General features: G+C 57.2%; 1 pseudogene; it reads right to left on the reverse strand.

Moving 5' to 3' along the window:
* Positions 1-675: 675 nt before the first annotated feature.
* Positions 676-26,312, reverse strand: part of LOC116945651 (solute carrier organic anion transporter family member 1C1-like) — a 57,491-nt pseudogene continuing 31,854 nt past the window's right edge.

Raw genomic sequence — 26,312 nt, forward strand, 5'->3', positions numbered from 1 at the left:
TTCGTGAAAAGTCTCTAATCAGGATGACACCGGTGTACAAATGTCTTTGTCTCGTCACTGCATGTGGGTTGGTCGCAATTGCTGGAGTCCGCAATGAACTTAGTTGGTAGCGTGTGGTTTCGCACAATGCACAGGCCGTCGTGCGCATTGTGCACGTGCGTGTACGCTGTGGGAACTCCTACCCATAATGCTTTACAGCAACGCATCGTGAGTTTGTGCACTGGATACTTTTGTTTGTTTGCGTTGACTCGCACACGGACACACAACGTAAAAAAATGTCGCCATATAGCCTGAACAGACTGTTGGGTCAAGTGCTGTTAGCGAGCACCTATGAAGGCCGGAACGGCACACGAGGGGTGAGGGCCAACACCACGCCCGACCGCCTTTGTCTCCCTAGTGGTGATTTTACACACCACACCAGGTACTCATTTGAGGCCGAGTCGACCTATGAGAGACTCTTGACCGGTTCAAATAATTGTCACTGGCATTGGCGTGAGCGGGAATCGACCTCGTGACATCGAGTTCGAAGTGCAGCGCGCTGACCACTACACTACCGCTCCCCACACGGACACAGACACAGAAACGGACAACCACACGGACAGACCAACACGCAGACACACGCTGACACGGAGACAGACAGCTCGTTTGCAGGAAAAACGTTGATAGAGTCGTCCATCTGTTTCCTGCATGAAATGGATTTACAATTTATTTCAGATTTAGATTTATAGACAACGGACACTTATGTTTACTTTAAGTTGACGATGATGATACAAGACCGATATAATTGCACCCTTCACCGAGTAAACGATGTCTTCGCATGTTCACAGCATCTCATTTGTATAGCATTGTTCACGATAAAATAAAATAAAAAAATATGTATATCCAAGGTTGAACTCATCAATCAATCCACCATCGAATTAAGGCCTCCCCACGCCGCGTGGGTCGCGTGGGATTTTCGACCATACTTCACCACGCTGGTCAGTTCGAGTTGGTAAAGAGGAGGGAGGGGGGGGGGTTGACACTACTTGCCACTGATGTGGGCCGCGGCCCGGCAATAAAATTGGAATCCGCCGGGTTATTAGCGCAGCGCACTAACCACTGCGCCACCGCTCCCTCTTCCCAAAGGACCCCCCCCCCAAACGTCACGGGGGACAATACTTCCAGGAGTTTAAATTGTCCCCAAACCAGGATGATTCGCGAGCAAAGATTAATGAGGCCTTAAGGCCGCCGCGAACACACGAGCCGCTGGTGTGGTCAGAACCACGCACGCCAGGCCACCTTTGCCTCCCCACATTCCACACCAATTACTCACGTTATTTATCTTAGGCCGAGCCACCTGAGCGATCAGTCGCGCAACCAAGTCGAACTCTAAGTCCCACTACTTATTCGTTGTCGCCTGCAACTGCTTTGTCCACGTCCCAGCGAGTGGTTGCGCAACGCGGGAAATGAAACCGCGTGCTATCAAGGATCCTAACGACCAATCACAGGTGCGCAAACGCGTAGCACGTGACGGTGAAACACGTGGTAACAAATTGCCGATGTGTTTCGATTGCGGTTGAAGAACTACTTGCAACTAGTTGCAGAGACGTCCGCGCATAATCGATTAAGCTGCAATGCAACTCAATGTTGACCTGGCTATACAATTTCCAGTGACTGATTGCGAAACACAGATAACAATAATTGTGCCTTTCTGGAGGCAAATTGATGCCAATACGAGCACACAGGTTACACACGAAGACAAACAACGCCCATATAGTCGTAAACACTGCAAGGATAAACTTGTAAGTGCTGTCAGCGAGCATCTATAAAAGTCACAATCAGGGGAGAGCCAGCAGCGGGAATCGAACTCGGATTTTTGTTGGTACCGAGCCTCAGAGCCTCTGCCCAGCGCACTGCGCCGGATTCGTATACACAGCACACACAACAAGACAAAGATCCCCCGTATAGCCTGTAATAGACTGTTGGGGCAAGTGTCGTTCGCGAGCACCGATGAAGGTTGGCGTGGCACAAGAGGGGGTCGGTGGTCAGCACGACGCCCGGCCGCCTTTGTCTCCCCAGTGGTGATGATTACACACCGCACCAGGTACTCATTTGAGACTGATTCGACCTAGGGGAGGCCGATGACCGGTTCAGATAATTATCACTAATGCTGGCCACGAGCAAAAATCGAACTCGGCTCGCCGGGATCATAGCACAGGCCGCGATCCGCTGCGCCCCCCCCCCCGCCCCGCTACCCCCCCCCCCTCTTCCACTCACACCACCGTCTCCCTGTGGGGATCAGCTTCAGGCAGCAGCAGTAGTTTCTGCGGCTCCCTCAATCGGGGATCATCCCCCGTCTCGGCGGGGCAGGGATCCCCGTCGCTTCGCGCCACCGTGAGGAGCTCCGCGTGGCCCCCCGCCGCGCCTTTCTCTGCGCCCCGCGCGTCCGCAGCCTCTCTCCGAAGTTGTCGCCGCACGTTGAAGACAACGAGAACGGCGAGCGCCACGGCCGTGGTGCGGAACCCCAGCATCACGGACACCACTGTGTACCTGTGCATCGCAGGGCCGGGGGGGGATAGGGTGGAGCGGGGGTGAGGACCGGGACATCGAGACATGGAGACCGCCCCCACCCCCTCCTCCCCCGTCGGCGACAAGAAAATCATCGCGAGCTTATGGTGCGGATGACCATCGTGGTGAAGTATGGTCAAAGCAATCCACACTGTTCTATCAGGCGGGTAACTCTCCCTGAGCTATAAGCCCTGTTTCAGAGGGCGACCTGACCACACGCGTGATGAGAGCTCATCATTCAAGCGGCTCCCCTTTCTCGTGTTCAGGCCCTGGCTCAAGAGCTTCTTCAACTCTTCCGACTGCGAGGGTTGGCAGCGGAGTGGCCGCACACAAACAAGCAAGCGGTCCCGGTTCGATTCCCGACGCGGGCGCGCCAGTTCGTGCGTTCGCGTTTTGTCCGTTCCCGTGATGGCGTGGTTAGTGGTGGTGGCGGTGTGGCTGCGGTGACATCCGGCGATAAGAGGGGTTGGTTGCGTGGTTGTTGCCGCGTGGTTGCGCGGTTACGAGAGCGAGCGAGCGGGCCCAGCCGGTGCGTGCGCGCGCTCGGAGCAGCACGGACGTTTCAATCAGAGCCAATGTCCTGCCCCGCATAATTAATCAACTCATGAAAATACATTTCTGTTCAATCAGCGAGCTTTAATTGAACCCGGCAAAGGAGCAGAGGTCATTGCGTGCTGCCAATTACAGGAGAGCGGAGCGCTTGAATACCGGGAAAATGTGGGGGGGGGGGGGGTACTTGTGGGGGGGGGGTGGGATGCGGACGGGAGCGAGGGGAGGGAAAAGGGTGAAGGGGGGGGGAGTTGGGGGCCGGGGGGGGGGAAGCAAGGCGAATGCGTCAGAGTCATCATGCGCAGGGACACGGGGTCGCGATGCACCCCCCCCCCCCCTCCAGTCCCTGTCCCCCATCATCCAACCCACTACCCCCACCCCGTTCGGCTCCCAACTCCAGACCTCACAAAACCAGCTGAGTCCTCGGCACTCTCAAGACGCCCACTTGAGATGGTCCGTGGAACTTGCCAAGGGTGATGAGATATCCATCGCTGATGATCATGGGTTAGGCACTGCTCATAACCAGGTTTTATTTAGGGGTTAGAGCGCGTAAGAATAAATGTGTCCATTAGCCAGCCACCACCCGACACAGCCAATTAGTCATTATTGTCACGTAAACAAAACGCGCCGATTGATTACTACTGCCGCCCACCGGTGTGTTGGAGAGTAAATCCACAACATTTACAATTCCAGTACCACGTTTTGATGGTAATTACAACCAGCATCATCGGACGATTTGGCTAGAATTGTGCTGCTGCTGGTGGCAGTGATGCTGATGATGATGATGAAGGCAGTGGCGCAGCTACCGAGTGAGATAGTCCCCTTCCTCCTGAAGCCCCTTCCGTTCCTTTCTTAAAGCCTCACCACCGCGTCTCTATCGCCCATTCTCTTCCCTCCGCTCTCCCCTCCACTCCTCCCATCCCTCCCCTACCCCTTCGTGATCCCTAAGCACCCCTCCACTATCGCTACCTTGTAGCGTGCCCCCTGACAACTCCATCGTTCCATCATGGGACCTCCCCTTGCCAGTATCAAAATATAAGAACATTTTTACCCTTTCTGGCAATAAAGCAGTTGTGTTAAGATGTTAAAACACCAAACTAATACCTTCTGCAAGCAACCATGTCTGCATTAACCACACACATACATGTGGTGAACATGCAAATTAAAAACATGCTCTACTAGTATATGCATTGAAACTCACTGACATAGCATATACTACCAGAGCATCTTTTTTATTTGCTTGTTCACCACAAGTATATGTGGTTAATGCAGACGTGATTCCTTGCAAAAGTTTTCAGTTTGTTGTTTTAACAAATTAACACAGCTGTTTTATTTCCAGAAAGGGTAAACCCAATTCGTATAGATCGTTCCATTCTGTCGTCGCTTTGTAAGCTGTGGCAAGCGCCGTCTCCCGATCTTGAGTCAAGGCGCTCAGTATACATTTTAAGTTGATTAGAGACTGGGCAGGGATGGGAGTTCAGTTCCATTCATTCCTTGCACGAGGGCTTTCCAGACGACGCCACTGGATGCTGCTGCTGATGCTTGTGTAGTCGGGAACGCCGATACTGGTCTACAATGATTAGCTGTCGGTCATCTCAGTCGGTCGACTGGAACACCACAGCACACGGCCACGGGGTGCACTGGGCCTAGCACAAGCGCAGTGGTGACGTCACCGCGACGAACGCCGATTGTTGTTGTTGTCGGTATGTGTCGCCGTCTCACGCACTGACGTCACTCACCTGTGCAGAAGGCGTGTCACGATTCTGTGAATGGTCACGGCTCGGTTTCCCCCGAGGCCATCACTATTTAATCCGGCGGTGATGATCACGTCGGACCTGGTGTTCATTCTCACCTCCTTCTCTCACCTGTCACCTCCCACACTCACCTGTCACCTCCCACTCTCACCTGTCACATCCCACTCTCACATGTCTTCTCCCACTCTCACCTGTCTTCTACCACTCTAACCTGTCTCCTCCCACTCTTACCTGTCTTCTCCCACTCTCATCTGTCTTCTCTCACCTTCACCTGTCTTCTCTCACTCTCACCTGTCTTCTCCCACTCTCACCTGTCTTCTCTCACTCTCTTACCTGTCTCCTCCCTCTCTCACCTGTCACCTCCCACTCTCACCTGTCACATCCCACTCTCACCTTTCTTCTCCCTCTCTCACCTGTCTCCTCCCACTCTCACCTGTCTTCTCCCACTCTCACCTGTCTTCTCCCTCTCTCACGTGTCTCCTCCCTATCTCACCTGTCACATCCCACTCTCACCTGTCTTCTCCCTCTCTCACCTGTCTCCTCCCACTCTCACCTGTCTTCTCTCACTCTCACCTGTCACCTCCCACTCTCACCTGTCTCCTCCCACTCTCACCTGTCTTCTCCCTCTCTCACCTGTCTCCTCTCTCACCTGTCACATCCCACTCTCACCTGTCTTCTCTCACTCTCACCTGTCTTCTCTCACTCTCACCTATCTTCTCTCACTCTCACCTATCTTCTCTCACTCTCACCTGTCTTCTCCCTCTCTCACCTGACTTCTCTCACTCTCACCTGTCTTCTCTCACTCTCACCTGTCTCCTCCCACTCTCACCTGTCTCCTCCTACTCTCACCTGTCTTCCCTCACTCTCACCTGTCATCTCCCACTCTCACCTGTCTCCTCCCTCCCTCACCTGCCTTCTCCCACTCTCACCTGTCTTCTCCCACTCTCACCTGTCTTCTCCCTCTCTCACCTGTCACCTCCCTCTCTCACCTGTCTTCTCCTACTGTCACCTGTCTTCTCCAACTCTCACCTGTCTTCTCCCACTCTCACCTGCCACCTCCCTCTCTCACCTGTCTTCTCCCACTCTCACCTGTCTTCTCCCCCTCTCACCTGTCTTGTCCCCCTCTCAACTGTCACCTCCCTCTCTCACCTGTCACCTCCCACTCTCACCTGTCTTCTCCCCCTCTCACCTGTTTCTCCCTCTCTCACCTGTCTTCTCCCACTCTCACCTGTCTTATCTCACTCTCCCTGTCTTCTCCCACTCTCACCTGTCTTCTCCTTCTCTCACCTGTCACCTCCCTCTCTCACCTGTCTTCTCCTACTGTCACCTGTCTTCTCCCACTCTCACCTGTCTTCTCCCACTCTCACCTGTCACCTCCCTCTCTCACCTGTCTTCTCCCACTCTCACCTGTCTTCTCCCCCTCTCACCTGTCTTGTCCCCCTCTCACCTGTCACCTCCCTCTCTCACCTGTCACCTCCCACTCCCACCTGTCTTCTCACACTCTCACCTGTCACCTCCCTCTCTCACTTGTCATTCTCGCCCTCTCTCACCTGTCACCTCCCACTCTCACCTGTCACATCCCACTCTCACCTGTCTTCTCCCTCTCTCACCTGTCTCGTCCCACTCTCACCTGTCTTCTCCCACTCTCACCTGTCTTCTCCCTCTCTCACGTGTCTCCTCCCACTCTCACCTGTCACATCCCACTCTCACCTGTCTTCTCCCTCTCTCACCTGTCTCCTCCCACTCTCACCTGTCTTCTCTCACTCTCACCTGTCACCTCCCACTCTCACCTGTCTCCTCCCACTCTCACCTGTCTTCTCCCTCTCTCACCTGTCTCCTCCCTCTCTCACCTGTCACATCCCACTCTCACCTGTATTCTCTCACTCTCACCTGTCTTCTCTCACCTATCTTCTCTCACCCTCACCTATCTTCTCTCACTCTCACCTGTCTTCTCCCTCTCTCACCTGACTTCTCTCACTCTCACCTGTCTTCTCTCACTCTCACCTGTCTCCTCCCACTCTCACCTGTCTCCTCCTACCCTCACCTGTCTTCCCTCACTCTCACCTGTCGTCTCCCACTCTCACCTGTCTCCTCCCTCCCTCACCTGCCTTCTCCCACTCTCACCTGTCTTCTCCCACTCTCACCTGTCTTCTCCCTCTCTCACCTGTCACCTCCCTCTCTCACCTGTCTTCTCCTACTGTCACCTGTCTTCTCCAACTCTCACCTGTATTCTCCCACTCTCACCTGTCACCTCCCTCTCTCACCTGTCTTCTCCCACTCTCATCTGTCTTCTCCCCCCTCACCTGTCTTGTCCCCCTCTCAACTGTCACCTCCCTCTCTCACCTGTCACCTCCCACTCTCACCTGTCTTCTCCCCCTCTCACCTGTTTCTCCCTCTCTCACCTGTCTTCTCCCACTCTCACCTGTTTTATCTCACTCTCACCTGTCTTCTCCCACTCTCACCTGTCTTCTCCCTCTCTCACCTGTCACCTCCCTCTCTCACCTGTCTTCTCCTACTGTCACCTGTCTTCTCCCACTCTCACCTGTATTGTCCCACTCTCACCTGTCACCTCCCTCTCTCACCTGTCACCTCCCACTCCCACCTGTCTTCTCTCACTCTCACCTGTCACCTCCCTCTCTCACTTGTCTTCTCGCCCCCTCTCACCTGTCTCCTCCCTCTCTCACCTGTCTCCTCCCCCTCTCACCTGTCTCCTCCGACTCTCACCTGTCTCCTCCCACTCTCACCTGTCACCTCCCACTCTCACCTGTCTCCTCCCACACTCACCTGTCACCTCCCACTCTCACCTGTCTCCTCCCTCTCTCACCTGTCTTCTCTCCCTCTCTCACCTGTCACCTCCCTCTCTCACCTGTCTTCTCCCTCTCCCACCTGTCACCTCCCACTCTCACCTGTCTCCTCCCACTCTCACCTGTCTCCTCCCTCTCTCACCTGTCTCCTCCCTCTCTCACCTGTCTCCTCCCTCTCTCACCTGTCTTCTCCCTCTCTCACCTGTCACCTCCCTCTCTCACCTGTCTTCTCCTACTGTCACCTGTCTTCTCCCACTCTCACCTGTCTTCTCCCACTCTCACCTGTCACCTCCCTCTCTCACCTGTCTTCTCCCACTCTCACCTGTCTTCTCCCCCTCTCACCTGTCTTGTCCCCCTCTCACCTGTCACCTCCCTCTCTCACCTGTCACCTCCCACTCCCACCTGTCTTCTCTCACCCTCACCTGTCACCTCCCTCTCTCACTTGTCTTCTCGCCCTCTCTCACCTGTCTCCTCCCTCTCTCACCTGTCTCCTCCTTCTCTCACCTGTCTCCTCTTCTCGCCCTCTCTCACCTGTCTCCTCCCTCTCTCACCTGGCTCCTCCTTCTCTCACCTGTCTCCTCCCACTCTCACCTGTCTCCTCCCTCTCTCACCTGTCTCCTCCTTCTCTCACCTGTCTCCTCCCACTCTCACCTGTCTCCTCCCACTCTCACCTGTCACCTCCCACTCTCACCTGTCTCCTCCCACTCTCACCTGTCACCTCCCACTCTCACCTGTCTCCTCCCTCTCTCATCTGTCTTCTCTCCCTCTCTCACCTGTCACCTCCCACTCTCACCTGTCTCCTCCCACTCTCACCTGTCTTCTCCCTCTCTCACCTGTCTCCTCCCTCTCTCACCTGTCACATCCCACTCTCACCTGTCTTCTCTCACTCTCACCTGTCTTCTGTCACTCTCACCTATCTTCTCTCACTCTCACCTATCTTCTCTCACTCTCACCTGTCTTCTCCCTCTCTCACCTGACTTCTCTCACCTGTCTTCTCTCACACTCACCTGTCTCCTCCCACTCTCACCTGTCTCCTCCTACTCTCACCTGTCTTCCCTCACTCTCACCTGTCGTCTCCCACTCTCACCTGTCTCTTCCCTCCCTCACCTGCCTTCTCCCACTCTCACCTGTCTTCTCCCACTCTCACCTGTCTTCTCCCTCTCTCACCTGTCACCTCCCTCTCTCACCTGTCTTCTCCTACTGTCACCTGTCTTCTCCCTCCCTCACCTGTCTTCTCCCACTCTCACCTGTCTTCACCTACTGTCACCTGTCTTGTCCCCCTCTCACCTGTCACCTCCCTCTCTCACCTGTCACCTCCCACTCCCACCTGTCTGCTCTCACTCTCACCTGTCACCTCCCTCTCTCACTTGTCTTCTCGCCCTCTCTCACCTGTCTTCTCCCTCTCCCACCTGTCACCTCCCACTCTCACCTGTCTCCTCCCACTCTCACCTGTCTCCTCCCTCTCTCACCTGTCTCCTCCCTCTCTAACCTGTCTCCTCCCTCTCTCACCTGTCTTCTCCCTCTCTCACCTGTCACCTCCCTCTCTCACCTGTCTTCTCCTACTGTCACCTGTCTTCTCCCACTCTCACCTGTCTTCTCCCACTCTCACCTGTCACCTCCCTCTCTCACCTGTCTTCTCCCACTCTCACCTGTCTTCTCCCCCTCTCACCTGTCTTGTCCCCCTCTCACCTGTCACCTCCCTCTCTCACCTGTCACCTCCAACTCCCACCTGTCTTCTCTCACTCTCACCTGTCACCTCCCTCTCTCACTTGTCTTCTCGCCCTCTCTCACCTGTCTCCTCCCTCTCTCACCTGTCTCCTCCTTCTCTCACCTGTCTCCTCTTCTCGCCCTCTCTCACCTGTCTCCTCCCTCTCTCACCTGTCTCCTCCTTCTCTCACCTGTCTCCTCCCACTCTCACCTGTCTCCTCCCTCTCTCACCTGTCTCCTCCTTCTCTCACCTGTCTCCTCCCACTCTCACCTGTCTCCTCCCACTCTCACCTGTCACCTCCCACTCTCACCTGTCTCCTCCCACTCTCACCTGTCACCTCCCACTCTCACCTGTCTCCTCCCTCTCTCACCTGTCTTCTCTCCCTCTCTCACCTGTCACCTCCCACTCTCACCTGTCTCCTCCCACTCTCACCTGTCTTCTCCCTCTCTCACCTGTCTCCTCCCTCTCTCACCTGTCACATCCCACTCTCACCTGTCTTCTCTCACGCTCACCTGTCTTCTCTCACTCTCACCTATCTTCTCTCACTCTCACCTATCTTCTCTCACTCTCACCTGTCTTCTCCCTCTCTCACCTGACTTCTCTCACCTGTCTTCTCTCACACTCACCTGTCTCCTCCCACTCTCACCTGTCTCCTCCTACTCTCACCTGTCTTCCCTCACTCTCACCTGTCGTCTCCCACTCTCACCTGTCTCTTCCCTCCCTCACCTGCCTTCTCCCACTCTCACCTGTCTTCTCCTACTGTCACCTGTCTTCTCCCTCTCTCACCTGTCTTCTCCCACTCTCACCTGTCTTCTCCTACTGTCACCTGTCTTGTCCCCCTCTCACCTGTCACCTCCCTCTCTCACCTGTCACCTCCCACTCCCACCTGTCTTCTCTCACTCTCACCTGTCACCTCCCTCTCTCACTTGTCTTCTCGCCCTCTCTCACCTGTCTCCTCCCTCTCTCACCTGTCTCCTCCCTCCCTCACCTGTCTCCTCCGACTCTCACCTGTCTCCTCCCACTCTCACCTGTCACCTCCCACTCTCACCTGTCTCCTCCCACACTCACCTGTCACCTCCCACTCTCACCTGTCTCCTCCCTCACTCACCTGTCTTCTCTCCCTCTCTCACCTGTCACCTCCCGCTCTCACCTGTCTTCTCCCTCTCCCACCTGTCACCTCCCACTCTCACCTGTCTCCTCCCACTCTCACCTGTCTCCTCCCTCTCTCACCTGTCTCCTCCCTCTCTCACCTGTCTCCTCCCTCTCTCACCTGTCTTCTCCCTCTCTCACCTGTCACCTCCCTCTCTCACCTGTCTTCTCCTACTGTCACCTGTCTTCTCCCACTCTCACCTGTCTTCTCCCACTCTCACCTGTCACCTCCCTCTCTCACCTGTCTTCTCCCACTCTCACCTGTCTTCTCCCCCTCTCACCTGTCTTGTCCCCCTCTCACCTGTCACCTCCCTCTCTCACCTGTCACCTCCCACTCCCACCTGTCTTCTCTCACTCTCACCTGTCACCTCCCTCTCTCACTTGTCTTCTCGCCCTCTCGCACCTGTCTCCTCCCTCTCTCACCTGTCTCCTCCTTCTCTCACCTGTCTCCTCTTTTCGCCCTCTCTCACCTGTCTCCTCCCTCTCTCACCTGTCTCCTCCTTCTCTCACCTGTCTCCTCCCACTCTCACCTGTCTCCTCCCTCTCTCACCTGTCTCCTCCTTCTCTCACCTGTCTCCTCCCACTCTCACCTGTCTCCTCCCACTCTCACCTGTCACCTCCCACTCTCACCTGTCTCCTCCCACTCTCACCTGTCACCTCCCACTCTCACCTGTCTCCTCCCTCTCTCACCTGTCTTCTCTCCCTCTCTCACCTGTCACCTCCCACTCTCACCTGTCTCCTCCCACTCTCACCTGTCTTCTCCCGCTCTCACCTGTCTCCTCCCTCTCTCACCTGTCACATCCCACTCTCACCTGTCTTCTCTCACTCTCACCTGTCTTCTCTCCCTCTCACCTATCTTCTCTCACTCTCACCTATCTTCTCTCACTCTCACCTGTCTTCTCCCTCTCTCACCTGACTTCTCTCACCTGTCTTCTCTCACACTCACCTGTCTCCACCCACTCTCACCTGTCTTCTCTCACACTCACCTGTCTCCTCCCACTCTCACCTGTCACCTCCCACTCCCACCTGTCTTCTCTCACTCTCACCTGTCACCTCCCTCTCTCACTTGTCTTCTCACCCTCTCTCACCTGTCTCCTCCCTCTCTCACCTGTCTCCTCCCTCCCTCACCTGTCTCCTCCGACTCTCACCTGTCTCCTCCCACTCTCACCTGTCACCTCCCACTCTCACCTGTCTCCTCCCACACTCACCTGTCACCTCCCACTCTCACCTGTCTCCTCCCTCTCTCCCCTGTCTTCTCTCCCTCTCTCACCTGTCACCTCCCGCTCTCACCTGTCTTCTCCCTCTCCCACCTGTCACCTCCCACTCTCACCTGTCTCCTCCCACTCTCACCTGTCTCCTCCCTCTCTCACCTGTCTCCTCCCTCTCTCACCTGTCTCCTCCCTCTCTCACCTGTCTTCTCCCTCTCTCACCTGTCACCTCCCTCTCTCACCTGTCTTCTCCTACTGTCACCTGTCTTCTCCCACTCTCACCTGTCTTCTCCCACTCTCACCTGTCACCTCCCTCTCTCACCTGTCTTCTCCCACTCTCACCTGTCTTCTCCCCCTCTCACCTGTCTTGTCCCCCTCTCACCTGTCACCTCCCTCTCTCACCTGTCACCTCCCACTCCCACCTGTCTTCTCTCACTCTCACCTGTCACCTCCCTCTCTCACTTGTCTTCTCGCCCTCTCTCACCTGTCTCCTCCCTCTCTCACCTGTCTCCTCCTTCTCTCACCTGTCTCCTCTTCTCGCCCTCTCTCACCTGTCTCCTCCCTCTCTCACCTGTCTCCTCCTTCTCTCACCTGTCTCCTCCCACTCTCACCTGTCTCCTCCCTCTCTCACCTGTCTCCTCCTTCTCTCACCTGTCTCCTCCCACTCTCACCTGTCTCCTCCCACTCTCACCTGTCACCTCCCACTCTCACCTGTCTCCTCCCACTCTCACCTGTCACCTCCCACTCTCACCTGTCTCCTCCCTCTCTCACCTGTCTTCTCTCCCTCTCTCACCTGTCACCTCCCACTCTCACCTGTCTCCTCCCACTCTCACCTATCTTCTCCCTCTCTCACCTGTCTCCTCCCTCTCTCACCTGTCACATCCCTCTCTCACCTGTCTTCTCTCACTCTCACCTGTCTTCTCTCACTCTCACCTATCTTCTCTCACTCTCACCTATCTTCTCTCACTCTCACCTGTCTTCTCCCTCTCTCACCTGACTTCTCTCACCTGTCTTCTCTCACACTCACCTGTCTCCTCCCACTCTCACCTGTCTCCTCCTACTCTCACCTGTCTTCCCTCACTCTCACCTGTCGTCTCCCACTCTCACCTGTCTCTTCCCTCCCTCACCTGCCTTCTCCCACTCTCACCTGTCTTCTCCCACTCTCACCTGTCTTCTCCCTCTCTCACCTGTCACCTCCCTCTCTCACCTGTCTTCTCCTACTGTCACCTGTCTTCTCCAACTCTCACCTGTCTTCTCCCACTCTCACCTGTCACCTCCCTCTCTCACCTGTCTTCTCCCACTCTCACCTGTCTTCTCCCCCTCTCATCTGTCTTGTCCCCCTCTCAACTGTCACCTCCCTCTCTCACCTGTCTTCTCCCCCTCTCACCTGTTTCTCCCTCTCTCACCTGTCTTCTCCCTCTCTCACCTGTCTCCTCCCACTCCCACCTGTCTCCTCCCACTCTCACCTGTCTCCTCCCTCTCTCACCTGTCTCCTCCTTCTCTCACCTGTCTCCTCCCACTCTCACCTGTCACCTCCCACTCTCACCTGTCACCTCCCACTCTCACCTGTCTCCTCCCACTCTCACCTGTCACCTCCCACTCTCACCTGTCTCCTCCCTCTCTCACCTGTCTTCTCTCCCTCTCTCACCTGTCACCTCCCACTCTCACCTGTCTCCTCCCACTCTCACCTGTCTTCTCCCTCTCTCACCTGGCTCCTCCCTCTCTCACCTGTCACATCCCACTCTCACCTGTCTTCTCTCACGCTCACCTGTCTTCTCTCACTCTCACCTATCTTCTCTCACTCTCACCTATCTTCTCTCACTCTCACCTGTCTTCTCCCTCTCTCACCTGACTTCTCTCACCTGTCTTCTCTCACACTCACCTGTCTCCTCCCACTCTCACCTGTCTCCTCCTACTCTCACCTGTCTTCCCTCACTCTCACCTGTCGTCTCCCACTCTCACCTGTCTCTTCCCTCCCTCACCTGCCTTCTCCCACTCTCACCTGTCTTCTCCTACTGTCACCTGTCTTCTCCCTCTCTCACCTGTCTTCTCCCACTCTCACCTGTCTTCTCCTACTGTCACCTGTCTTGTCCCCCTCTCACCTGTCACCTCCCTCTCTCACCTGTCACCTCCCACTCCCACCTGTCTTCTCTCACTCTCACCTGTCACCTCCCTCTCTCACTTGTCTTCTCGCCCTCTCTCACCTGTCTCCTCCCTCTCTCACCTGTCTCCTCCCTCCCTCACCTGTCTCCTCCGACTCTCACCTGTCTCCTCCCACTCTCACCTGTCACCTCCCACTCTCACCTGTCTCCTCCCACACTCACCTGTCACCTCCCACTCTCACCTGTCTCCTCCCTCACTCACCTGTCTTCTCTCCCTCTCTCACCTGTCACCTCCCGCTCTCACCTGTCTTCTCCCTCTCCCACCTGTCACCTCCCACTCTCACCTGTCTCCTCCCACTCTCACCTGTCTCCTCCCTCTCTCACCTGTCTCCTCCCTCTCTCACCTGTCTCCTCCCTCTCTCACCTGTCTTCTCCCTCTCTCACCTGTCACCTCCCTCTCTCACCTGTCTTCTCCTACTGTCACCTGTCTTCTCCCACTCTCACCTGTCTTCTCCCACTCTCACCTGTCACCTCCCTCTCTCACCTGTCTTCTCCCACTCTCACCTGTCTTCTCCCCCTCTCACCTGTCTTGTCCCCCTCTCACCTGTCACCTCCCTCTCTCACCTGTCACCTCCCACTCCCACCTGTCTTCTCTCACTCTCACCTGTCACCTCCCTCTCTCACTTGTCCTCTCGCCCTCTCTCACCTGTCTCCTCCCTCTCTCACCTGTCTCCTCCTTCTCTCACCTGTCTCCTCTTTTCGCCCTCTCTCACCTGTCTCCTCCCTCTCTCACCTGTCTCCTCCTTCTCTCACCTGTCTCCTCCCACTCTCACCTGTCTCCTCCCTCTCTCACCTGTCTCCTCCTTCTCTCACCTGTCTCCTCCCACTCTCACCTGTCTCCTCCCACTCTCACCTGTCACCTCCCACTCTCACCTGTCTCCTCCCACTCTCACCTGTCACCTCCCACTCTCACCTGTCTCCTCCCTCTCTCACCTGTCTTCTCTCCCTCTCTCACCTGTCACCTCCCACTCTCACCTGTCTCCTCCCACTCTCACCTGTCTTCTCCCGCTCTCACCTGTCTCCTCCCTCTCTCACCTGTCACATCCCACTCTCACCTGTCTTCTCTCACTCTCACCTGTCTTCTCTCCCTCTCACCTATCTTCTCTCACTCTCACCTATCTTCTCTCACTCTCACCTGTCTTCTCCCTCTCTCACCTGACTTCTCTCACCTGTCTTCTCTCACACTCACCTGTCTCCTCCCACTCTCACCTGTCTTCTCTCACACTCACCTGTCTCCTCCCACTCTCACCTGTCACCTCCCACTCCCACCTGTCTTCTCTCACTCTCACCTGTCACCTCCCTCTCTCACTTGTCTTCTCACCCTCTCTCACCTGTCTCCTCCCTCTCTCACCTGTCTCCTCCCTCCCTCACCTGTCTCCTCCGACTCTCACCTGTCTCCTCCCACTCTCACCTGTCACCTCCCACTCTCACCTGTCTCCTCCCACACTCACCTGTCACCTCCCACTCTCACCTGTCTCCTCCCTCTCTCCCCTGTCTTCTCTCCCTCTCTCACCTGTCACCTCCCGCTCTCACCTGTCTTCTCCCTCTCCCACCTGTCACCTCCCACTCTCACCTGTCTCCTCCCTCTCTCACCTGTCTCCTCCCTCTCTCACCTGTCTCCTCCCTCTCTCACCTGTCTTCTCCCTCTCTCACCTGTCACCTCCCTCTCTCACCTGTCTTCTCCTACTGTCACCTGTCTTCTCCCACTCTCACCTGTCTTCTCCCACTCTCACCTGTCACCTCCCTCTCTCACCTGTCTTCTCCCACTCTCACCTGTCTTCTCCCCCTCTCACCTGTCTTGTCCCCCTCTCACCTGTCACCTCCCTCTCTCACCTGTCACCTCCCACTCCCACCTGTCTTCTCTCACTCTCACCTGTCACCTCCCTCTCTCACTTGTCTTCTCGCCCTCTCTCACCTGTCTCCTCCCTCTCTCACCTGTCTCCTCCTTCTCTCACCTGTCTCCTCTTCTCGCCCTCTCTCACCTGTCTCCTCCCTCTCTCACCTGTCTCCTCCTTCTCTCACCTGTCTCCTCCCACTCTCACCTGTCTCCTCCCTCTCTCACCTGTCTCCTCCTTCTCTCACCTGTCTCCTCCCACTCTCACCTGTCTCCTCCCACTCTCACCTGTCACCTCCCACTCTCACCTGTCTCCTCCCACTCTCACCTGTCACCTCCCACTCTCACCTGTCTCCTCCCTCTCTCACCTGTCTTCTCTCCCTCTCTCACCTGTCACCTCCCACTCTCACCTGTCTCCTCCCACTCTCACCTATCTTCTCCCTCTCTCACCTGTCTCCTCCCTCTCTCACCTGTCACATCCCTCTCTCACCTGTCTTCTCTCACTCTCACCTGTCTTCTCTCACTCTCACCTATCTTCTCTCACTCTCACCTATCTTCTCTCACTCTCACCTGTCTTCTCCCTCTCTCACCTGACTTCTCTCACCTGTCTTCTCTCACACTCACCTGTCTCCTCCCACTCTCACCTGTCTCCTCCTACTCTCACCTGTCTTCCCTCACTCTCACCTGTCGTCTCCCACTCTCACCTGTCTCTTCCCTCCCTCACCTGCCTTCTCCCACTCTCACCTGTCTTCTCCCACTCTCACCTGTCTTCTCCCTCTCTCACCTGTCACCTCCCTCTCTCACCTGTCTTCTCCTACTGTCACCTGTCTTCTCCAACTCTCACCTGTCTTCTCCCACTCTCACCTGTCACCTCCCTCTCTCACCTGTCTTCTCCCACTCTCACCTGTCTTCTCCCCCTCTCATCTGTCTTGTCCCCCTCTCAACTGTCACCTCCCTCTCTCACCTGTCTTCTCCCCCTCTCACCTGTTTCTCCCTCTCTCACCTGTCTTCTCCCACTCTCACCTGTCTTATCTCACTCTCACCTGTCTTCTCCCACTCCCACCTGTCTTCTCCCTCTCTCACCTGTCTCCTCCCACTCTCACCTGTCACCTCCCTCTCTCACCTGTCCTCTCCCACTCTCACCTGTCTCCTCCCTCTCTCACCTGTCTTCTCCCTCTCTCACCTGTCACCTCCCTCTCTCACCTGTCTTCTCCTACTGTCACCTGTCTTCTCCCACTCTCACCTGTCTTCTCCCACTCTCACCTGTCACCTCCCTCTCTCACCTGTCTTCTCCCACTCTCACCTGTCTTCTCCCCCTCTCACCTGTCTTGTCCCCCTCTCACCTGTCACCTCCCTCTCTCACCTGTCACCTCCCACTCCCACCTGTCTTCTCTCACTCTCACCTGTCACCTCCCTCTCTCACTTGTCTTCTCGCCCTCTCTCACCTGTCTCCTCCCTCTCTCACCTGTCTCCTCCTTCTCTCACCTGTCTCCTCTTCTCGCCCTCTCTCACCTGTCTCCTCCCTCTCTCACCTGTCTCCTCCTTCTCTCACCTGTCTCCTCCCACTCTCACCTGTCTCCTCCCTCTCTCACCTGTCTCCTCCTTCTCTCACCTGTCTCCTCCCACTCTCACCTGTCTCCTCCCACTCTCACCTGTCACCTCCCACTCTCACCTGTCTCCTCCCACTCTCACCTGTCACCTCCCACTCTCACCTGTCTCCTCCCTCTCTCACCTGTCTTCTCTCCCTCTCTCACCTGTCACCTCCCACTCTCACCTGTCTCCTCCCACTCTCACCTATCTTCTCCCTCTCTCACCTGTCTCCTCCCTCTCTCACCTGTCACATCCCTCTCTCACCTGTCTTCTCTCACTCTCACCTGTCTTCTCTCACTCTCACCTATCTTCTCTCACTCTCACCTATCTTCTCTCACTCTCACCTGTCTTCTCCCTCTCTCACCTGACTTCTCTCACCTGTCTTCTCTCACACTCACCTGTCTCCTCCCACTCTCACCTGTCTCCTCCTACTCTCACCTGTCTTCCCTCACTCTCACCTGTCGTCTCCCACTCTCACCTGTCTCTTCCCTCCCTCACCTGCCTTCTCCCACTCTCACCTGTCTTCTCCCACTCTCACCTGTCTTCTCCCTCTCTCACCTGTCACCTCCCTCTCTCACCTGTCTTCTCCTACTGTCACCTGTCTTCTCCAACTCTCACCTGTCTTCTCCCACTCTCACCTGTCACCTCCCTCTCTCACCTGTCTTCTCCCACTCTCACCTGTCTTCTCCCCCTCTCATCTGTCTTGTCCCCCTCTCAACTGTCACCTCCCTCTCTCACCTGTCTTCTCCCCCTCTCACCTGTTTCTCCCTCTCTCACCTGTCTTCTCCCACTCTCACCTGTCTTATCTCACTCTCACCTGTCTTCTCCCACTCCCACCTGTCTTCTCCCTCTCTCACCTGTCTCCTCCCACTCTCACCTGTCACCTCCCTCTCTCACCTGTCCTCTCCCACTCTCACCTGTCACCTCCCTCTCTCACCTGTCTCCTCCCACTCTCACCTGTCTTCTCCCACTCTCACCTGTCACCTCCCTCTCTCACCTGTCCTCTCCCACCTGTCTTCCCTGTCGCACCCCCCCCCCCCCACCTGTAGGATTTGATGTCGTAGAGGCGGCAGGAGCCCTGACCGCTGCAGCCGCTGCTCGTCCACTTGAGGCACGTGGAGTCGATGGCAGCGCCGAAGAAGATCGGGGCAGGGATCCCGGCTGCATCGCACACACGCAGTAGCTCAACAACCCCCCACTCAACAACCCCCAATCACCAACCCCCCACCCCCCCCCACCACCCACACCCCCCCACTCAACAACCCCCCCCCACTCACAACCCCCCCACCACACCCCACCCCCCCACTCAACAACCCCCCCCCCACTCAACAACCCCCCCCCCAACACCCCCCCACAACCCCCCCCACCCAACAACCCCCCCACTCAACAACCCCCCAAACCAACCACTCAACAACCCCCCCACTCAACAACCCCCCCACCTTCAACAACACTCCACACAACCCCCCCCCCACTCAACAACCCCCCACCCCCCCCCACTCAACAACCCCCCCCACTCAACAACCCCCCCCACTCAACAACCCCCCCCCCACTCAACAACCCCCCCACTCAACAACCCCCCCCCACTCAACAACCCCCCCCACCACTCAACAACCCCCCCCTACTCAACAACCCCCCACTCAACAACCCCCCCACTCAACAACCCCCCCCCACTCAACAACCCCCCCCCACTCAACAACCCCCCCACTCAACAACCCCCCCCACTCAACAACCCCCCCACTCAACAACCCCCCCCCCACTCAACAACCCCCCCCCCACTCAACAACCCCCCCACTCAACAACCCCCCCCCACTCAACAACCCCCCCACTCAACAACCCCCCCCCACTCAACAACCCCCCCCCACTCAACAACCCCCCCCACTCAACAACCCCCCCACCACTCAACAACCCCCCCCACTCAACAACCCCCCCACTCAACAACCCCCCCACTCAACAACCCCCCCACTCAACAACCTCCCCACTCAACAACCCCCCCCCCCACTCAACAACCCCCCCACTCAACAACCCCCCCACTCAACAACCCCCCCCCACTCAACAACCTCCCCACTCAACAACCCCCCCCCCACTCAACAACCCCCCCACCACTCAACAACCCCCCCACTCAACAACACCCCCACTCAACAACCCCCCACCACTCAACAACCCCCCCCACCACTCAACAACCCCCCCACTCAACAACACCCCCACTCAACAACCTCCCCACCACTCAACAACCCCCCCCCCACTCAACAACCCCCCGCCCCCACTCAACAACCCCCCCCACTCAACAACCCCCCCCACTCAACAACCCCCCCCCCACTCAACAACCCCCCCCACTCAACAACCCCCCCCACTCAACAACCCCCCCACTCAACAACCCCCCCCACTCAACAACCCCCCCCCCACTCAACAACCCCCCCCACTCAACAACCCCCCCACTCAACAACCCCCCCCCCCACTCAACAACCCCCCCCCACTCACAACCACCCCCCCACACTCAACAAACCCCCCCCACAACCTCCCCTACTAAACCCCCCCCCACCGCTCGGCCCCCTCCCCCGCCAGCTCGATTCCCCCCCGATTCAACCACCCCCACAAAGCCCCCCGGCTCGACCCCCCCTCGTTTGACCCTCCCCCCCACCTCACCCGGCCTGCCCTCGCCCCCCCCCCCCCCCCCCGTTTCTCCGAGCGAGAGTTTATTTCACTCATCAACTGCCTTGAGACTGATTTCACGTGTCGAGAGAACTGCAGAGCTCGGGCATGTTGGAGCCGGCTGGCTCGCTGGCTGGCTGCTGGCGTGTCTGCGGTTCCTCGGCGTTTGCCTCAACGACGACCGGACCACAACGCCGAATGTGAAAACTCAAACATCACCATTGCTGCTGTTGTTGTTGTTGTTTCACGCAGCGGCCCGTGGTGTCTACACCGAGTGCTCTTCACCGCAAGGCCCGAGGGGGGCCACTGGCAGCCCCTGGCGGCCTCTAGTGCGGCCCCTGATGTGCGACCTCCGACAATACAAACATAGTGACAGCACTCCCCGCCATCATCGTGCCGCTGTCAAACTCACAATGGTTTCAAATATTTGGCGGGCCTCGCACTGACGATGTCTTATCCACGGAAGTGGCCCCCTCTAAAAATGTGTGAAGAACACTGTGCTGGATGAAGACATCAACAACAACAACAACAAGGGCGATCTCTTGGTGGTGGGTGGTGGTTGGTGGTGGTGGGTGGTGGTGGTGGGTGGTGGTGGGTGGTGGTAGTGGTGGTGGGTGTGGGTGGTGGTGGTGGTGGTGGTGGGTGGTGGTTGGTGGTGGTGGGTGGTGGTTGGTGGTGGTGGGTGGTGGTGGTGGTTGGTGGTGGTGGGTGTGGGTGGTGGTGGGTGGTGGTGGTGGTGGTGTGGCCCGAGTGGAGGGGGATGAAGGGAGGGCAACACTCACCCAGGGTGCGAATCACGAGCATCTGGATCCCGATGGCGAACGCCTTCAGCGTCTTGGGGATGCAGCTGCAGGGCCACAGAACGAGACGATCACGCGGTGAGCGGTGATGGTAGTGGTGGTGGTTACACTGGTAGTGGTGATGGTGGTAGTGGTGGTGGTGGTTACACTGGAAGTGGTGGTGGTAGTGGTGGTTACACTGGTGGTGGTGGTTACACTGGTAGTGGTGGTGGTTACACTGGTAGTGGTGGTGGTAGTGGTGGTTACACTGGCAGTGGTGGTGGTTACACTGGTAGTGGTAGTGGTGGTTACATTGGTGGTGGTTACACTGGTAGTGGTGGTGGTTACACTGGTAGTGGTGGTGGTTCCACTGGTAGTGGTGGTGGTTACACTGGTAGTGGTGGTTATACTGGAAGTGGTGGTGGTGGTAGTGGTGGTGGTTACACTGGTAGTGGTGGTGGTTACACTCGTAGTGGTAGTGGTGGTTACACTGGTAGTGGTGGTGGTTACACTGGTAGTGGTGGTAGTTACACTGGTAGTGGTAGTGGTGGTAACACTGGTAGTGGTAGTGGGGGTTACACTGGTAGTGGTGGTGGTTACACTGGTAGTGGTGGTTACACTGGTAGTGGTAGTGGTGGTTACACTGGTGGTGGTGGTGGTGGTTACACTGGTGGTGGTGGTTACAGTGGTAGTGGTGGTGGTGGCTACACTGGTAGTGGTGGTGGTTACACTGGTGGTGGTAGTTACATTGGTAGTGGTAGTGGTGGTTACACTGGTAGTGGTGGTGGTGGTTACACTGGTAGTGGTGGTGGTTACACTAGTAGTGGTAGTGGTGGCTATACTGGTAGTGGTGGTCGTTATGTAAATGGATGACGATGCTATCGATGTTGGTGACGAGGTTCGTGCTCGCTGCGGTGGTGACGACAAGTCGCACCGTCCGTAGCCCACCGTGCTCATCGGAGGGGCGGGGGCAGCACAACAAAGTAACGCAACAACAACAACAACAAGAAGCAGTTCTAAATCTAGATGATTTCAAAGCGCATAAGCTCCCAAGGCAGAGCATTCCAGACGGCCGCAGAAAGCGCATCTGAAAGCGCCGCGCGATGCAGCGGTTTGCGACGCCGCCGGTGATGCTGACGATGATGCCGATGCCGCCTCGTCCGTACCGCAAGAAGATGAGCTGCGACGCGGTGAACCCCATGGAGCCGACGAGAGAGGCGAGCACCGAGGCCACCATGAACTGGAGGAAGGCGGTGGGACACTCGGAGCCTCGCGGGCACTGCCCCAGCACGGCCGAGGCGTTCCCCCACGCGGCGCCGCCCACGCACGCGCACTGTTCAAACGCCTGCGTGCAACAAGGACAAGGGCGTCCATGCACTCACCCGCTCGCACGTGCAGCCTTGAACAGCGCGCCGGGGCAAGTGCTGTTTGCGAGGAGCGGTGCTGTAGACGACATGCCCTGCCTGTGAAGGCCGACACGGCACACAAGGCGGTGGCGTGTGGCTGATATCACGTCCGGCCGCCTTTGTCTCCCGATTGGCGATTTCTTTTTTTTTTGTTACGAATCGTGCAAGGTTCTCGTTTCAAAGGCCGAGTCGACCTGTCCAGACATTCACCACTGATGGAGGTTGTGAGTGGGAACCGAACTCTGGCCGCCGGGTTAGCGCGGTGCGCGAACCGCTGCGCCACCGATCCTCATCATTACAATCATGGAACCCACGTGCATTTATGGTACACACCTGGGTGCACACACACAGGTCTCACCTGTAGCAGCTACAATCATGGAACGCAATTGTATTGATGAAACGCACACAATGAACATACCTGGGTACACACGGACTGCTGCCTGTGTAAAGGGCCACACACGTGACAACACGTGTCTCATATTTTTCATGACCTCGCTTATGTATCCAGATAAGTATCACTGAGCCTCAGTCGTCTTTCTCGGGAGGGTCCTGCCAAAAATTTTTTTGCAGTAGGGGCGATAACTGCTGGGGGTGAATATAACCCCGACCGAGTAGCCTGCGGGATAATTATTTCAAATGTGGCAAATATGGAACCGATCAAAAGTTGCAAATCACAACTTTGGTTGTATCAAAGCGCTCATCTTCTACTTCAGCCGCCGTGATCCGACGCGGCGTAGGGAAGCCTTCTCATCCAGCAGTGGATTGGCACAGGGCTGGCTGCACGAGGAATAGTCGCTGTACCACGCGAATATCGCCACCTCGTGGCCTCTCAGCCAACCCGCACCCCCCCCCCCCCCCCCAGGACACCCCCCTCGCCATTAGTCATGGGCAGGGGTCCGCAAACTTGCGGCTCTTCAGGACTGCTTCGTCACGTCATTTACTAAGGACCCCCACCGTCACGTGTTCACCACCACCACCGTCACGTGTTCACCACCACCGCCGTCACGTGTTCACCACCGTCTCGTGTTCACCACCACCACCGTCACGTGTTCACCACCGTCTCGTGTTCACCACCACCGTCACGTGTTCACCACCACCGTCACGTGTTCACCACCACCGCCGTCTCGTGTTCACCACCACCACCGTCACGTGTTCACCACCACCGCCGTCACGTGTTCACCGCCGTCTCGTGTTCACCACCACCACCGCCGTCTCGTGTTCACCGCCGTCTCGTGTTCACCGCCGTCTCGTGTTCACTACCACGGCGCATTTAGGTTCTTGAAATATTAAGGGTTTTTTTATTTTTTACCGAATCCTTAAAAGTTGGTTCTTCTTGTTATTGTCTTTGCCTAGCCCTGGCCATGGGCAATCCACTGCTGGATGAAGGTCCTCCCCACGCCGTCGCCGCCGGCACCTCAGACGGCCCTGCGATGTCCCCCCCACCCCAGCACCTGTAGCCCGTGAGCCGAGTTCATCATCGCTCCATCTCTGCTGTGGACGTGCTCTCGGGCGTGCTTTCTTATTGTGCCCGCCACTCTGTGCGTAGTCCGAGGGTGGTGGGGGTACACCCCCGCCCCCCTCCACTGCCTGTCAACTCGCCGTCCGTGCCACTCGGTGTCTCGCGCGGGGAGCGGCGGCGCAGCGGTTGGGGTACTCACCCACCCACTCACTCACCCACCCACCCACTCACTCACCCACCCACCCACTCACTCACTCACCCACCCACCCCCTCACTCACTCACCACCCACTCACTCACCCACTCACTCACTCACCCACCCACTCACTCACCCACCCACTCACTCACCCACCCACCCACTCACTCACTCACCCACTCACTCACCCACCCACTCACTCACTCACCCACTCCAACTCACCCACTCACTCACCCACCCACTCACCCGCTCACTCACCCACCCACTCACCCACCCACTCACCCACCCACCCACTCACTCACCCACCCACCCACTCACTCATCCACCCACCCACTAATTCACCCACGCACCCACTCACCCACCACACACACTCACTCACCCAATCACCCACCACTCACCCACTCACTCACCCACCCACTCACCCACCCACTCACCCACCCACTCACCCACCCACTCACCGTGGCCTTGCCCGCTGCCGGACAATGGTGGCGCAGCCCGCGAGGCAGGGGGACACGTAGGTGAGGTTGGTGACCCCGCACACGGGGTCCCACTCCCCCTGGGGGGCACGGGCACGCCGCGTTGCAGGGCTCCACCAGAGACTCCCCCAGCAGCGAGCGCGGGGCCATGGGGACCCGGGGGGCAGGCGGGAGGGGGGGGCGGGGAGCAGCACCATCAGCGGCATGGTCATCATGAGTGAATAGACAGCGGGATCCTAGAGGAATTTACCCACTCACCCACCCACTCACCCACTCACCCACTCACTCACTCACCCACCCACTCACTCACTTACCCAATCACTCACCCACTCACTCACCCACTCACTAACTCATCCACCCACTCACCCACTCACTCACTCACCCAACCACCCACTCACCCACTCACCCACCAACACCCCACTCACTCACCCACTCACCCACCCACTCACCCACCCACTCATCCAACCACTCATCCACCATCTCATCCACGACACACCCCCCCCCCCCCCCATTCACTCACTCACTCACACATCCACAAACTCACCCCATTTACTCACTAACTTATTCACGAAAGCTCACCCAACTCACACATTCATACACCCACTCACTCAATCACCACCCACCCACCCACTCACTTACCCAATCACTCACCCACTCACTCACTCACCCACTCACTAACTCATCCACCCACTCACCCACTCACTCACCCAACCACCCACCCACTCACCCACCCACCCACTCACCACCCACCCACTCACCCACTCACTCGCTCCTCACTCGCCCACCCACTCACTCACTCACCCATCCACTCACCCACCCACTCACTCACCCACTCGCTCACCCACCCACCCACCCGCCCACCCACTCACTCACCCACCCACCCGCCCACACACTCACTCATCCACCACCCACTCACCCACCCACTCACCCACCCACTCACTCACCCACTAACCCACCCACTCACTAATCCACTCACCCATCCACTCACTCATAACACTCACCCACCCACCTCACCCACCCACTCACTCACCCACTCAACTATCCACTCACTCACTCACCCACCCACCCACTCACTCACCCTCACGTCACTCACCCACCCACCCGCCCACCCACTCACTCACCCACCCACCCGCCCACACACTCACTCACTCATCCACCCACACACTCACACACACCACTCACCCACTCACTCACCCACCCACTCACTCACCCACTAACTCACCCACTCACTAATCCACTCACCCATCCACTCACTCATCCACTCACCCACCCACTCACCCACCCACTCACTCACCCACTAAACTATCCACTCACTCACTCATCCACTCATCCACCCACTCACTCATCCACTCACTCACTCACCCACCCATCCACCCACCACTCACCCACTCACTCACTCACCCACCCACCCACTCACCCACCCACTCACCCACCCACTCACTCACCACACCCACTCACTCACTCCCCACTAACTCACCCACTCACTAATCCACTCACCCACCCACTCACTCATCCACTCACCCACCCACTCACTCACCCACTCAACCATCCACTCACCCACCCACTCACTCACTCACCACTCAACCATCCACTCACCCACCCACTCATGCACTCATCCATCCACTCACTCATCCACTCACTCACTCATCCACTCACTCACTTACTCACCCACCCACCCACTCACTCATCCACCCACTCACCCACCCACCCACCCACTCACTCACCACTCACTCCACACACCCACCCACTCACTCACTCACCCACTCACTCACTCACTCACCCACCCACTCACTCACACCCAACCCAACCCACCCACCCACTCACCCACTAACCCACCCACTCACTAATCCACTCACCCACCCACTCACTCATCCACTCACCCACCCACTCACCCACTCAACCATCCACTGACCCACTCACTCATCATCCACCCACTCACTCACCCACTCACCCACCCACTCACTCATCCACTCACCCACACACTCACCCACTCGTCCACTCACCCTACTCACCTTACTCACCCACTCGTCCACTCGTCCACTCA

The sequence above is a fragment of the Petromyzon marinus genome, chromosome 24 (genome assembly GCF_048934315.1).
Source record: "Petromyzon marinus isolate PM22_M1 ecotype Great Lakes invasive population chromosome 24, UKy_Petmar_22M1.pri1.0, whole genome shotgun sequence".
Taxonomy (NCBI): domain Eukaryota; kingdom Metazoa; phylum Chordata; class Hyperoartia; order Petromyzontiformes; family Petromyzontidae; genus Petromyzon; species Petromyzon marinus.